The sequence below is a fragment of the Bombina bombina genome, chromosome 4 (assembly GCF_027579735.1).
Source record: "Bombina bombina isolate aBomBom1 chromosome 4, aBomBom1.pri, whole genome shotgun sequence".
Classification (NCBI taxonomy): Eukaryota; Metazoa; Chordata; class Amphibia; order Anura; family Bombinatoridae; genus Bombina; species Bombina bombina.
This window is the reverse complement of record NC_069502.1, coordinates 710,565,931-710,583,113: the sequence shown is the minus strand read 5'-3', so window position 1 is coordinate 710,583,113 and position 17,183 is coordinate 710,565,931. Positions and strand designations below refer to the sequence as shown.

The following is a 17,183-nucleotide window of genomic DNA, read 5'->3' as shown; positions in this document are numbered from 1 at the left end:
GGACCCTAAAAGTCTGACCTTAGTAATTATGAACCACAGCCTAACAGGGATGCCCAGAACTCCTCTACAAAAGTTCAATTTAATATGAATGTCTTCTCTGAGATGTGTTGTCTATGGATGGTTACACGTAGCAATGTTAACTTAAATGTTCAAATGTATATACATTATGTTTTGTTATAATTTGTTATATTTTGGACCCTAACAGATTTAATCTAGTATTTGCACACTACTATTTAGCTAAGGTGATTAGAGTATGTTCTTTGAAGTTTAATTTAATACATATGTCTCGCATGGGTTATGCTGACTATGGATGATTGCAATTCAATGTATATGTTTTCACTTTTGGCCATTACACTAGAGAGATAACAACATTTAAGTAGCTCCCTTTAATGGCCATTATAGAGCACGCACAGCATATAGAGCAGTCAAATATCTTGTTCCAGGTGATTAAGATACTTACTTAGAGAGATACTAGCTACTGCAGCAGCCTTAATAATACTCTTGAAAACTTGATACAAACCTCCCACAAAACAGGACTTTTATCCCTTTTATCAGTACCCATGCTTTGGCAATTCTGCATATCAGCTTATAGATGTTACCTTGCAAGATATCTCCCCTATTTTTAGTATGCTCGTTAACTATGTGCTTATAAAGATATACCGGGGATGCAACAGTAGTGGATGCCCTAACCCTCTTTATTTTATAACTTTTAACCCTTATCCTGAATCCCTTGCCAGGGTTACATTGTCACGCTGGCCTCGCAAACGTTTGCATAAGAGGATAAAGATCTGAGCCTCGAGCATGACCTAGCTAAGGGGCTGTACATACTCTCCCTTGCACCCCTTTTGGCTGCTTTTGGTTTTAGTGCACGCTTCAGTATAAGGCTTGAAAAATCGGTATACATTTAATGTAGCGAGTAATGTTCTGTTATTTGTAATCAATGTTATAAAATGTCTTACGCCACTCTTTGATAGCTCCATGTATCGTTTAGCCTTTAAATATTATCTGCAGACTAGGTACAGGCATCATAATATTATTATTTAGTGATATAGATTACATAGAAAGTTTTATGATAAGTCTCTCTGCTCCTATTCACATTTGACTTTGGTCCGGTGAGATGATAGCACCTGGCTCTTATGCATCTTCACTCAACCGTCTCTTATAACACTACCATAAAACCCTAAAAGCTCACACAGCACATTTTTATTTGTTAGCCTCTCCCCACTTCATTGGACAATAATTCTCGAATAAGGACCCTTATATCATGTAAACCCGTTAAAAGCTTTATTCACAGTAGCCAAGTTTAGCATTTTATAACACGAGACACAAATGGCCAGATTAAGCTTACTTTAAACTTCCAGCAGGGAGATATTGATTTATCCCCCCATCACCGACTCACTTGAGGTCTATAACCCCTGTCGTATTTTGACATCCACTTCTGCTATTACACACCATCCCCTTCACTAGACAATTTTTATCTGGGCGATATGGTTACACCTTTATGTAGATTCCAGTGTTATGACACATATATTTACCACCCATTATATTCTCAGCTCCATTATTTTAGTACCTAATCTCCAGCTAATCTATTCCTGGCATACACTATGACCTCCTCCTACAATATGTGCTTTAGCTGCCCATTAGCCCATCTCAATTAGTCAATTAGTTTATTATTAGCTCAATAGAGACCACACTAATATCCATATCATAGAGATAATACTACACCCCCCTTAGCTCCCGGACACGCCCCCTCCCTCCCCCTCTTTTCTCTTAACCAGAGCGGCTTTGGTCCGCTGAATCCCCCCCCCCTTAAAATTAACCTGTGATACTATCCCCCTTCGCACCACAATACTCTCTGAATTGACAAACAGCCATATGATTTAAACAGTGAGTTGGGGACCATTCGTACCTGTATTAATTCTCGGTTATAAAAAGAGGTAACTCTAATATATGTTCCAGTTAGTTATCTTTACCATATGTAAGTTTTCACTTTCAGCCATATATACTATACATCTTATCATTCATATCCCAGATGTACTCCTAATATTTTTGCCAGAACCTATGCTCTCATGGCTAGAACTACTGACCTGTTTTCCTGCACAGATCAAGCTCTCATTTGCAGCTACTTAGTATGGTTGAGAGTGGGATATTGCATTTACGGTTTATGTTATTAGTACCTTATAGATTTCAACTTAACCTACCTAATGCAATAGGATGGTAAAGATGCTCTCTCTTTCTTTGTTAAATTGGATTGATATCTGGACACATGTACTGATGCTGTATTATTGTTTAATACCTCAATAAAAAAAAATATTAAAAAAAAAAAAAAAAAATTATTATCTCCTATTCCACCGCTCCCCGACATCGTCACCACTATAATAAGTTATTAACCCCTAAACCGCCGCCCTCCCGCATCGCACACTATTTAAATATTATTTACCCCTAATCTGCCGTCCGCCCACACCGCCCCCACTATACTAAAGTTATTAACCACTATTCCGCCGCTCCCCAACACTGCCTCCACTATAATAAACCTATTAACCCCTTAACTGCAAGCCCCCACAACAACATATACTAAATTAAACTATTATCCCCTATACCGAAAGCCTCCCAGATCGCAATAAACTAATGTAAACTAGTAACCCCTAAACCTAACGCCCCCTAACTTTATATAACAAAATTACAATTTCCCTATCTTAAATTAAATTGAAACTTACCTGTCAAATTTAAAAAAAATAAGTTTAAACTAACAATTAAACTAATATAACTAATAAACTAAAAATAAACTACCAATTAAAGAAAACTAAAATACACATTAAAAAAATCCTAACACTACTATAAAAATTACAAAGTATCTAATTACAAAAAATAAAAAATACTAAATTACAATAAATAATAAACACTAAATTACGAAAAATAACAAACAAAATTATCAAAAATAAAAAAGAATTACACCTAATCTAATAGCCCTATAAAAATAAAAAAGCTCACCCAAAATAAAAAACCCCTAGCCTACCATAAACTACCAATAGCCCTTAAAAGGGCCTTTTGTAGGGCATTGCCCTAAGTTAAACAGCTCTTTTACCTGTAAAAAAAATACAAAGACCCCCCAACAGTAAAACCCACCACCCAACCAACCACCCAAAATAAAAAAACCTAATTCTAACAAAATCCTAAGATACCCATTGCCCTGAAAATGGCATTTGTATGGTCATTGCCATTAAAAGGACATTTAGCTCTTTTACTTGCCCTTAAAAGGGCATTTGGCTCTTTTAAGAAATGCCCAACCCCCAATCTAAAAAAAATACCCACCCAAAAAAACCTTTAAAAAACCTAACACTAATCCCTCTTTATGTACTCACTGTTGCTGAAGTCCTGCTTGAAGGATCTTTTCTGGGCAATGGGTAGATTAGGTTTTTTAAATAGTTTTTTTTTATTTTGTGGGTTTGGGTGGGTGGGGGGTTGTAATGTTAGTGGGTCTTTGTATTTTTGTTTTGAAAAAGAGCTGATATCTTTAGGGCAATGTCCTACAAAAGGCCCTTTTAAGGGCTATTGGTAGTTTATTCTAGATTAGATTTCTTTTATTTTGGGGTGTTTTTAAAAAAAATGGATATTAGAATAGGAATCATTTTTATTATTTTGGATAATTTGTTTGTTAGTTTGTGTAATTTTTTTTTCGTTTTGGGGTGGGTTTTTATTTTTAGATTAGGGGTTGGGCATTTTTTAAAAGAGCTGAATGCCCTTTTAAGGGCAGGAAAAAGAGCTGAATGTCCTTTTCAGGGCAATGGGTAGATTAGGTTTTACTTTATTTTTATTTTGTGGGTTTGGGGGGTGGGGGTTTGTATACTGTTAGGGGGCGTTTGTTTTTCTTTTGTAGGAAAAGAGCTGTTATCTTTAGAACAATGCCCTACAAAAGGCCCTTTTAAGGACCCTTTGTAGTTTATTATAGATTAGGTTTTTTTTATTTTTGGGTGTTTGTTTTTTGTTTGTTTTTTTAAAAAAGGGTATTAGAATAGGAATAATTTTTATTGTTTTGGATAATTTCGTTGTTATCTTTTGCTATTGTAGTTTTTTTTGTAATTTTAGTATTTTTTATTGTTTGTAATGGTAGGTTTTTTTTATTTTTTGTATTGTTAGGTTTTAGTGTAAGGCAGCAAAGGTTTTATTTCACAGGTAAGTTTGTATTTATTTTAACTAGGTAGTATAACCATTTACTAACTAGTTTACCTAGTTAAAAAAAATACAAACTTACCTGTGAAATTAAAATAAAACCTAAGCTAGCTACAATATAACTATTAGTTATATTGTAGCTATCTTAGGTTTTATTTCACAGGTAAGTATGTATTTAGTTTTAAATAGGTATTATTTAGTTAATAATTGTAACTTTAATTTAGCTCTATTTTAATTATGTTAAAGTTAGGGGGTGTTAGGGTTTAGGGTTAGGTTTAGGGGTTAATATTTTAATTTAGGTTGTTGCGATGTGGGGGGCTGGCGGTTTAGGGGTTAATAGGTTTATTTAATGGTAGTGATGTGGGAGGCCAGAGGTTTATTGGGTTAATAACTTTATTTAGTGGCGGCAATGTCGGAGAGCGGCGGTATAGGGGTTAATATACTTATTATAGTGTGCGAGATGTTGGGGTGCAGGGGAATAGAGGTTAATAACTTTAGTATAGTGGCGGCAATATCGGGAGTGGCAGATTAGGGGTTAATAGATTTATTTAGGTGGCAGCGATAACGGGAGCAGCAGATTAGGGGTTAATTACATTATGTAGGTGTCGGCGATGTCGGGGGCAGCAGATTAGGGGTGTTTAGACTTAGGGTTTATGTTAGGGTGTTAGGTTTAAGTACTTTTTTTCCCCATAGACATCAATGGGGCTGCGTTAAGGAGCTTTTCATTCCGCGATCACAGGTGTTAATTTTTTTTCTGACCCGCTCTCTCCATTGATGTCTATGGGGAAAGCGTGCACAAACACGTCAAAACAGTGTTTGTATTTTGTGCGGTATGGAGCTCAACGCAACCATATCTCACGCACAAGCCGGCTGTTTCAAAACTTGTAATGGCAGCGCTATAGAGGGTGCAATAGCGCAACTTTTGTTGCGTTTGTTAAAAACCCTCTAGCGCGCATAACTCGTAATCTACCTGTTAATTATTAGTTCATTTTTTGCATTAAAGTAGGGATTTTCACTACACTTAAAAGATACTATTATGTAATCAGATTCATTCTCTTAATATCCTTTGTTGAAAAAAATATTAGAAAAGGCGTATTAGACGATGCTTGGTGGATGCACATAGATGTTTCTTGTGTGCAAAATAAAAGGATATATGAAGAACAGGAAACAAATAATTAATTACATTTGTTTGTGGTTTATCATTGTATTTGATATATGATTCATGTATACAAAAACATTGCTTTTTATGAACCTTTACTAATCTGTGTTGGCCTGATATATGTTCAAATTTAAACATATTGTATATGTATGTATGTATGTGTATATATTTTTATATATATATATATATATATATATATATATATATATATATATATATGTTCATGTATGTATATTAAATATTTTTAATCATCTTCAAGTAGCCTTGTCATCCTATCAGACATAACATAGCTTAGAGACATTACGTTTTTATAAAAATAGGTTCCCTGGGGGCGTGTCCTAGCAGCATTCGGGAAAGAATACATATCTCATGAGCTCTGGCAGAATATTTGATAATCCGCCAGCTATTAAAACTTTTCCCACAGCATCTGCACAATATTCTTGAAATATATCATCGCTCTTCCTTTCTGAGGTATCGCTACAGCTTTGTTTTTCTGTTTACATGACACTAGAGCCACAGATTGGATGCATAACGCCTAGAGCTGTGGCTCAGCAATAGGTGAAACCTCCCCTGGAAATCGGGTTACTTTGCCACTACTGGACTGCTTAATTGCACCATAACAGACCGCAATCTTCATCTTTGGATCCCTAACTTAGAGAGACTTGAAACCTCTCCCTAATTGTGCTACACTATTTAATCACACAATGACAAGTGACAAGGTCAAGGTACTACTACCAGAAAATATCTTAAATGGAGAGATACCATAAGGCGGTTATGCATCTTCATCTGATGATAGGGCCCACCGGACACCTTAAATAAACCTTAAGAGATCGTTATTTTCTGAGGAGCTTCCCGAATATAGATCACTCAACTATCAGGTGGTGGATGGAGGATCTGCATCCGTCGCTGTTACTCAATTTCCCTTACATACCGACACTAAAACCTACCACTATCAACAGTTTACTACACGCATGGATCAAATCTGCTGAAAACTCATTACAGTTGAAATCTCGGCATACAAGAATTGAAGCTGGGTCACCACGTCTTCGTTTCAGATTGTTAGTGGGACTCTTTACTAACAGCATGTCAACTGAGATCTTGATTTATGCAAATAGACCTGGATCTTTCTTCCCTGTTTTTACTGAAACTCTTAATGCTTACACGATTCAGGCTCACGACTCAGTGGCTGTCATGAGAAGAAAGATTGAGTTGGGATAAACCAGAAGGCAGCCCCTACTGTATTTTTGGTTAACTTAAAGGGACACTGAACCCACATTTTTCTTTCGTGATTCAGATAGAGCATGCAATTTTAAGCAACTTTCTAATTTACTCCTATTATTACATTTTCTTCATTCTCTTGGTATCTTTATTTGAAAAGCACAAATGTCAGTTTAGATGCCGGCCTATTTTTGGTGAACAACCTGGGTTGTCCTTGCTGATTGGACAGCACCAATAAACAAGTGCTGTCCAGGATCTGAAACAAAAATTGTCTGGCTCCTTAGCTTAGATGCCTTCTTTTTCAAATAAAGATCGCAAGAGCACAAAGAAAAATTGATAATAGGAGTAAATTAAAAAGTTGCTTAAAATTGCATGCTCTATATGAATCACAAAAGAAAAAATTTGGGTTCAGTGTCCCTTTAATACAGTGTGTTGTATTTTTTTTTTTATAAGAGATGTTTCTTTGCAAGAGTTTATTCATAGTTCTCAATACAATAAGAGTTTAAGTGGTGATGTCATATATAAAACATTCTCACGTTAAGCTTATATGTGTATATATAATTTAAGACCTTTCCCCCCATGTAGCGGCAATATGGAATATATAGCTCCCTTTTCACTCTGACTATCCATTAATATTAGTTAACAGGGTGATCTTACTGGTTATGGCTCCCTTTTGACCCTCAATATATATTAACCAGTACAAACTATTTCCATTTTTAACTTGTTTCCTGGCTCTTACCTCAGAGCCAGCGGCCACTGCTGCAGGGGGATTAGGGCGATAGACAATTGAGTACTGAGTATATCGGGCCAGTATATACTTAACTGGAGAGGGAAACTACCTACATGGTTGTAATTTTTACAAGTACATGTTGCTTTTCCCGTTCCCAATAGTATATTATATGCTAAAAGGCTTACTTACACTATATTTACCACTCTATGGTTCTAATGTCACTCTCCCCTTATTAAGAAATGTATTACTCTCTAATTGCGGTTTATCTTCTAATATATTAACAGTTGGCCCAGTTCTGGCCTTTAAATGTTTATTCTCTATATAACCTTAGTCATATAGCATTACATATGTTCCTATATCACTACAGGATTCATAAAGGATTCTGATAATATATAGCCCCTATGATAACTTAAGTATTTATCAGGCAAGGCCCATGAGAAGTCTAATCTAGTGCTATTGGGTGGAGGGGGAGGACAGCTAAATTACAAATATTATTTTGTATAATTGGCAATCTATGTAACCTTGATATTTATTATTTTATACTTGTTTTATTTGTCCTTTTTCTGTACCTGCAAAAACATTATCATTGTTATCCCTAAGTTTACAAGGAAATCTTTGTTTCAGAGGTTCAAGAGTGACTTCTATTGCCCCTAAAGAGGGCAGTCCTATTATATGATCTATGTTGTCTAACAGGTATATCTTACAACTTTGAAGGGTTACTTTTATTTTTCCTGTATGCCCTTAATATAAAAAATAAAAAAAAAATAGGTGCCCTGCTTACCATTTTCTATAACATATTTAGTTTACTGTTACAAACTACAATAAGCAAACCAACATGTGAACTTTCATAGAATCAACCCATCATTTTACAAATATTATCTTATGTTGTTATATTCAACCATTGATGCAACATAAACCCTTTAAATGCTAAGCTGGATTTAATATTTTTCTGATTTTTACTATTTTTAACAAAATAAATTTTTTGACTTTCCCCCCCCCCCAGATCCCCAAGACCCATACCATTGGAAAGGTTAGGCGATTACCTTTCCAATGGTGGGTCTTGGGGGTCTGTAGCTGCTCACCACATCACCACACATAACATAACATAGACGTCACCACACGTAACGGGAAGCCTTGGCGATGCCTGTCACTATGCAGGCCTGATCGCTGGGGTAGGAGCGGGTGGGAGCCCCCAGATTGCCAAAAAGGTAGTTGAGTGCTAGCAACGGCTCTGAGCCGTCGTTAGCACTCAAGGGGTTAAGGATATACACATTTTAAAAATAATTCTTCATGATATTACATTTTTTCAGTGAGGAAAAGTACATTGGAGAAGAGAAATATTCACAGAGCGGCATCAACAGATGCCCAGTTACAAATAGAGAGGTGTAGTGACTAAAGATAAACGGAGGTTACTTGGAAAAGACTGGTCCCTCTGAAGTTTACAGGTCTAATACACGCTGCCGGTGTGCATTCCATTGATTGAAATCTGTGCCTGACTCTGTAAGATTTGTTTGTATTTTATTTTATCTGTTTTAATACATATATCATTTTTTTTTAATATTGTATTAAATCCTTGGAATACATGTTCCGGTCTATGCCAGTGGAATTTTAAATAAGATCTATAACTTAGAGCTATAGAAGTTTTCCCCCATGTGAGTACCGTTCATTCGGATTGCGATATCATTTTATATGTACACTGTTTTGCCCTGTGTCTATGTTTCTATCTTTTTGAGGAAACCACCCTAAGACATTACTATAACAGAGGAATTCAAGAAAATAAAGTGGACTTTCTACATTTATTTTCATTTTGTGGTGAATTATAATTTAAGTATATTTTTTGCATTTCTATCTATGCACTGTGCTTGTTTGATCACATTTTTTTATTTACTTTGTTGTATCACCTACATAGAGTGTATCACTTTTAAATACATGTAAAACATCAGTGAGAACTGATAGAGTAGTGGTCAAGTTGTCTGCCTAAGAATTTAACATCTAGAGTTCAATTCCCCTAGTAGCAAATTATATTCTGTTCACTGTATTTGTTTGATCACATTTTTAATTTTTTTTATACTTATAGTTTCCTTGTTGAATCACTTACACAGAGTGAATCACTTTATATTTTTTCTTTTTGGTTTAGTCACATAATGTGGCAGCCATCTTGGATTCTGTTATATATCTTTAAACATCTTCTCTGAAACCGCTAAGTGCAATGAAACACACTTTTCGCATATGTGTTCCTTGTAAGGTCCTTTAGCAAGATTGTTCAAACTGCAATTTTTCCATAATCAACATGGCTGCCGCAAGACATTAACCTTTTTATCGTCATTTAATTGCGTAAATTTGCACTTTATGCACTATTTTTATACTGTTCAACTATATTATACTGTAGTATACACCTGATTACACATAGTCATGACCCCCAAAGATAAAATTGTGGTCAAAGTTCATATTGCGCAGTCGCCATCGTAAAATAAACTTTTTCAAATTTTCATGAAACCATCAAATTGTAGAGGTCTATGATGAGCATTAGTGTATGCAAAATTAAAGCCATTACATTACACAGTGTGGTGGCCATTTTGTTTCATATGCACTGTTTTTAAAAACTACAAAAATCTTGTAGAGGTCTACGATGATATACTTCAAAAACCAGTTATGAGCCAGAGGTTAAATTTGGTTTATAGAGTTATCATATGGCCAATATTCAGATTTGTTCAAGAGAAATCAATCAGTCATGTGGTTTGGCAGCCATTTTGAATTGTTCAAAAAATGCTTAAAGGGATAGTCTAGTCAAAATTAAGCATTCGTGATTCAGATAGAGCATGCCGTTTTAAGCAACTTTCTAATTTACTCCTATTATCAATTTTTCTTCGTTCTCTTGGTATCTTTATTTTAATAAAGCAAGAATGTAAGCTTAGGAGCTGACCCATTTTTGTTTTAGCACCTGGGTAGCGCTTGCTGATTGGCTGCTCATATGCCATTGCAAAGGCGATGGACTTGGCCACCTCTATTGCTGTATGCAGCTATATTTTTCTTTGGAATCGCTTTACTTAGTGTTTTTAACACCAAGTAGGCTTTGATTTGCATTACTAATGTCCTAAATGTTGACTATATGGATCTAAGGTTCATTCTTGGTTCCAGTCTGTTGTTTGTTATATTTATCTCTGCATTTCTATGTTATTGGATAAGATCTATAAAAATTAAGAAAAAAAAATAAAAAAAAAATAAGGTTGCATGTCCAAAGTTTTTTGAACATGCTATGCCAAATCCCATTATGCTGAAAATCTTGAAATTTTATATCATTGCAGCATTGTGCTCAGTGCTACAAGTTGTCAAAATATTGTTGTAACGGGAGAAAGGGGCTTAGATTGGCATTAAGAGAATCACAAAGGATGGTTGTAATACTCCCCCCAAGGGTAAAAACTTACATCCGGGCGCTCTGAGCTTTCAACCACACGTTATCCCATTGACCGATTCCACAGCTCTGTGAGAGACGAGGAGTGCTTCACGAACTGGAAGGTTACCTCCTTAGCCTTTGTGGGGAGAACACTTGCCTTGCAGCTTCAACAGCCCCCTGGGTTCCCACACTGTATGAAGTGTTCAGCATCTGAACAAAGATCCTGCCACTTGTGACTATTTTTGCCTCCAATGATCAAGTAGAACTGTGCTGTAGTGCATTCTATGCGGACCCGAAGGTGCTCAGCTTGATAGGGAAAAGTTCTTAAGCGATGAGTTTGAAATAAGCTGGCAAACACTTTCTTCCTTTAAAATCCAAGTTTATTCAATGTACATTAAAAGGGAGAACTAGAAATATCAAACAGCTTTAGGCAGTAGTTTTGTTTGAATGTTTCGGCTGTAGCATTAATCATAGACATAATTAAAACCAAATGTGCAATTAAAATATATACCTTTAGCCTGTTACTCATTGGTTCGCTATAAATCACTTTACAGTCATCAGTAATTACCCCTAATAATGGATTTAACCCTTCATCTTCTTTGTATAACAGGTCAACTAGACTCATCTCTACATTCACTTTGAGCATTAAAGCTTAAACCAATCATGATTACTATTTCACACCCGTAAGAAAGCAGCACTCGCAGCTATATGTGATAATTCTTCAAAAATATATACATATATATATATATATATATATATATATATGTATATATATATATATACCAGCAAAGTTTTTTGAATATATTGAAAAAAGTACAAATATTATATGTATTACGTTGTATAATACTCTACTGAACACTGTAGCCAATGCTCTCATACCTCCCAGAAAAAAATGTGCTAATCTCTACCATTGTAATTTATAGTGGTGTGCAATTAAGAATATTGCTCTATAATTATGCTCTATAATATACATATACCAACACTCTAACAGTTCTATGTGAGTATTCACATAAATTAATGTTCAGGCAAAGGTACTGTGCAACCATAGTATTCTCATAAATTGCTCCAGCACTAGTGTTATAAGATGCTAATATACTGAAATGCAGTTAATATATCAGTCAGTTCATCATCAGTCTGTATGGTTTAATATTCAGGCAAAGGTACTGTGCAACCATAGTAAAACAAAAGTCTTAGACTTTAGATCAACTGATTTTTCTTACATGGGCAGATACCTAGATGAATCCCTAAAGGGATGACACAGATTACAGGAGTACAAGAACAGTGGGAATATTTTAAAAATGCTATTCTAGATGCAACTAAACACTGTATTAGGCTTGTTTGTAAAAGTAAAAGAAAAAGAAAACCAATATGGTTTTCAAGAGAAGTAGCACATGCAGTTAAGACAAAAAAGACAGTCTATAAAAAATTCAAATTCACTGGCTCAGAAGAGGATAAAGACAAATGGAGAACCCATCAAAATATGACAAATTAGTTAATCAGAAAGGCTAAAGAAAAAATAGCACAATCTGTAAAAAACTGTGACAAAAGCTTATTTAGATATATCAGTGAAAAAAGAAAAACTAACAGAGGGATAGTTAGACTCAAGAATGATGATAGAGTAGTGGAAGAAGATAAACAAATAGCAAACTGTTTAAATGATTACTTTTGTTCAGTCTTTACAACAGACGGTAAAGATAGTGAGATTCTATTAAGGGATGTTACTGTAAATAATAATGTGAGTAGCACTTTTCTTTTTACAGAGGAAGAGGTTTCAATGGCTTTATCAAAAATAAAAGTAAATAAGTCTGTGGGTCCAGATAATATTCATCCAAAGGTTCTAAGAGAACTTTGATCCGTAATAGCTACTCCATTAGCTGATTTATGTAATCAGTCACTTCTAACAGGAGTTGTTCCAAAAGACTGGAAAATTGCCAATGTAGTCCCTCTTCATAAAAGGGTAGTAGGGAAGATTCTGCTAACTATAGGCTAGTCAGTTTGACCTCAATTGCAGGGAAATTAATGGAAACTCTTTTAAATGAAAGACTTGTAGCTTTCATTCAGACAAACAACTTAGAAGACAAAGGACATCATGGTTTCACTGCTGGAAGATCATGCCAGACTAATCTAAATGATTTCTTTGACCATGTAACTAAAATAATAGACCAGGGAGGAGCCATAGATGTTGCATATCTAGACTTTAGCAAAGCATTTGACACCGTCCCACACAACAAACTTATTCACAAAATGTATTGCCTTGGAATAGATGCTAAGATTGTTAAGTGGGTAGAATGCTGGCTTAAAGATAGACAACCGAGAGTTTCAATTAATTACATTCAAATAATTACATTCAAATAGTACATTCAAATGAGGCATCAGTTACTAGTGGTGTTCCCCAAGGGTCAGTTCTTGGGCCTGTTTTGTTTAACATGTTCATAAGTGATATTGGAAGTGGGCTTAAGGGGAAGGTTTGCTTGTTTGCTGATGATACAAAAATTTGTAACAGGGTAGATGTTCCAGGAGGAGTTGATCAAATAAACTGTGATATTAATAAACTAAAGGACTGGTCAAATAAATGGGATCTGAAATTTAATATTACCAAGAGCAAAATTATGCATATATGATCCAAAAACCCAAGGGCCAATTATAGTCTCAATGGTACATTACTGACTGTAATTAAAGAAGAAAGGAACTTGGGAATTATTATTTCAAATTATTTAAAATGTGGTACACAATGCAGCAGTGCAGCCAGAAAGGCCAGTCAAATGCTTGGTTGCATTGGAAGAGGTTTTAGTAGCAGAAATAGCAAGGTTCTTATGCCACTTTACAGATCATTATTAGTTAGGCCAAATCTGGAATACTGTGTACAGTTCTAGAGACCATATCTTCAGAAAGATATAAATAAACTAGAAGCTGTGCAAAGGAGGGCTACTAAAATGGTACATGGTCTAAAATATAAAACGTACAAAGAAAGACTCTATAATCTAAATATGTATAGCTTAGAGGATAGAAGGGAAAGAGGTGACGTGATAGAAACCTTCAAATATATGAAGGGACAATAAAATAGAAGCTGAAAGCTTTTTTCACAAAAAATAAATGCCAAAACAAGGGGTCACAATCTAAAGTTAGAGGGTAGCAGATTCAGGAGAAATTTGAGGAAGCATTTTTTTGCAGAAAGTGTGGTGGGTTCATGGAATAAACTTCCATTTGAGGTGGTAAACACTAAGGCATCTACTTATCAAGCCATCAACTTACTTGCATTCGACTGCACCAATACGCTCGCCTAAGATCGCTGCCGTGGACCTGAATACACTCTCCAAAGTTACCAAAAAAGCTGTCAAAAAGCCGCAAACCAAGTACGGGGTGATGAGCAGTGGACTGTTGTTAAAGGGACACTCAGGTTAAATTAAATTTTAATGATTCAGATACAGCATGTAATTTTAAACAACTTTCCAATTTACTTCCATTAAAAAAAATGTGCACAGTGTTTTATATTTACAATTTTTGAGTCACCAGATTCTACTGAGCATGTGCAAGAATTCACAGACTATACGTATATGCATTTGTGATTGGCTGATTGCTATCACATGGTACAACGGGAGTGGAAATATACATAACTTTGAAATTTGTTATAAAAAATCTACTACTCATTTGAAGTTCAGACTAAGTGCTATTGCATTGTCTTGTTATCTTGCATTTGTTGATTTTGCAAATCTAATGTGTTGACTGGTCCATTAACTAACAGTCATCAATCTCGCTGCTCTTCGGCTTTTTCCCAGCTTTATTGGTACCCTGTCACCCACACTATACTATACTGTTTTACCCCTATACCGCTGCTCCCGGAGCCCACCGCAACTCTAATAAATGTATTAACCCCTAAACCGCCGCTCACGGACCCCGCCACAACTAAATAAAGTGTTTAACCCCTAAACCGCCGCTCACGGAGCCCACCGCCGCCTACATTATACTTATTAACCCCTAATCTGCCACCCCCTACACCGCCACCACCTACATTATACTTATTAACCCCTAATCTGCCGCCCCCTACACCGCCTCCACCTACATTATACTTATTAACCCTTAATCTGCCCCCCCTACACCGCCGCCACCTACATTATATTTATTAACCCCTAATCTGCCCCCTACACCGCCACCACCTACATTATATTTATTAACCCCTAATCTGCCCCCCCTACACCGCCGCCACTATATTACATTTATTAACCCCTAAACCTAAGTCTAACCCTAACCCTAACACCCACTAACTTAAATATAATTTAAATAAATCTAAATAAATATTCCTATCATTAAATAAATTATTCCTATTTAAAACTTAATACTTAGCTATACAATAAACCCTAAGATAGCTACAATATAACTAATAATCTAGCTTAGGTTTATTTTTATTTTACAGGCAAGTTTGTATTTATTTTAACAAGGTACAATAGTTATTAAATAGTTATTAACTATTTAATAACTACCTAGTTAAAATAAATACAAATATACAGTACCTGTAAAATAAAACCTAACCTAAGTTACAATTACACCTAACACTACACTATAATTAAATAAATTCCCTAAACTAAATACAATTAAATACAATTAAATAACATTATCTAAAGAACAAAAAAAACGAAACAAATTACAAGCTTTTTAAACTAATTACACCTAATCTAATCCTCCTAACAAAATAAAAAATCCCCCCCAAAATAAAAAAGCCCTACCCTACACTAAATTACAAATAGCCCTTAAAAGGGCCTTTTGCGGGGCATTGCCCCAAAGTAATCAGCTCTTTTACCTGAAAAATATAGAAAAAACAAAGCGCAACAGGACTCTTACCTATAAAATAAACCCTAAGCTAGCTACAATATAACTAATAGTTACATTGTATCTAGCTTAGGGTTTATTTTTATTTTACAGGCAAGTTTGTATTACAATAGTTATTAAATAGTTATTAACTATTTAATAACTTCCTAGTTAAAATAAATACAAATATACCTGTAAAATAAAACCTAACCTAAGTTACAATTACACCTAACACTATACTATAATTAAATTCCCTAAACTAAATACAATTAAATACAATTAAATACAATTAAATAAAATTATCTAAAGTACAAAACCCCCCCACTAAATTACAGAAAATTATAAACAAATTACAAGCTTTTAAACTAATTACACCTAATCTAATCCTCCTAACAAAATAAAAAATCCCCCCCAAAATAAAAAAGCCCTACCCTACACTAAATTACAAATAGCCCTTAAAAGGGCCTTTTGCGGGGCATTGCCCCAAAGTAATCAGCTCTTTTACCTGAAAAATATAGAAAAAACAAAGCGCAACAGGACTCAAGTGAAAAGGTTTATTAAACAGATAAAAGATATTTTAAAAACAGAAGGTATTAGGCGTACCAGAAGTTAAAAACAGAATTGCATATCAGACAAAATTGTCTTAAAACTTTAACCAGGTTACCACTTCCAGCTGATCTTGAATTGCAGGATGAAACTGTTTTATACAGGCTTCCTTTTATCTTGGTGCTGTGTTGCTCCACAGTGAGATCCTGCATACAGCTCTGAATTCCTGTGTGTGAAGGAAGTCTTCAGCTGTGCAGCTGTGCAGTGTCTGCCGTTTTCACCCTTTGGGGATTAAAGATCTACTCAACGGCCGTTTCCTTCCCTAGCATGGGAACTTTCTCAAGAGGTTGATCTATCATTGGTGGGTTGTAACCTCCTTAAATACCCAATGATTTGATTGTATGTTATTGCCAATTTTTGCAAATTCAAACACATAAATATATACAATAATACATTTTCATATTCCTAAAAGACTATAAAACGTGGATTATAATAATACATAAATATTCAAACCATGAAATCGCTAATTTAACATTTAAAAGCATACGTATAAATTGTACTATATTTTGAGTTAAAATAAATATATAATAAATTCAGATACTAAGGTGGCCTACCGCACCTAATATTCCCAGGCAGTATCCCATCCTGGTATTGACCAGGCCTGGCCCTGTTTAGCTTGCAAGATCAGACAGGATCGGGTACATTCAGGGAAGTGTGGCAGTAGGCTATTTTATATGTTCTATAATGCTCTTTAACCTGTAAAAAAAAATTACAAACCCCCCAACATTAAAACCCACCAATAGACATTAAACATTAAACATTAACAGCCAATAGAATGCAAGCTCAATCCTATTGGCTGATTGGATCAGCCAATAGGATTGAACTTAAGTCCTATTGGCTGATTGCATCAGCCAATAGGATTTTTTCTACCTTAATTCCGATTGGCTTATAGAATTCTATCAGCCAATCGGAATTGAAGGGACGCCATCTTGGATGATGTCACTTAAAGGTACCTTCATTCAACAAGAAGACGTAGTCAGAAGAGGATGCTCCGCGTCGGATGTCTTGAAGATGGAGCCGCTCCGCGCCGGATGGATGAAGATAGAAGATGCCGTCTGGATGAAGACTTCTGCCCGTCTGGAGGACCACTTCTGCCGGATTCG

General features: G+C 35.3%; 1 pseudogene; it reads right to left on the bottom strand.

Annotated features, from left to right (window-relative positions):
* Window positions 1-16,627: 16,627 nt before the first annotated feature.
* LOC128658424 (uncharacterized) lies at window positions 16,628-16,746 on the bottom strand (annotated as a pseudogene).
* Between the last annotated feature and the right edge of the window lie 437 nt (window positions 16,747-17,183).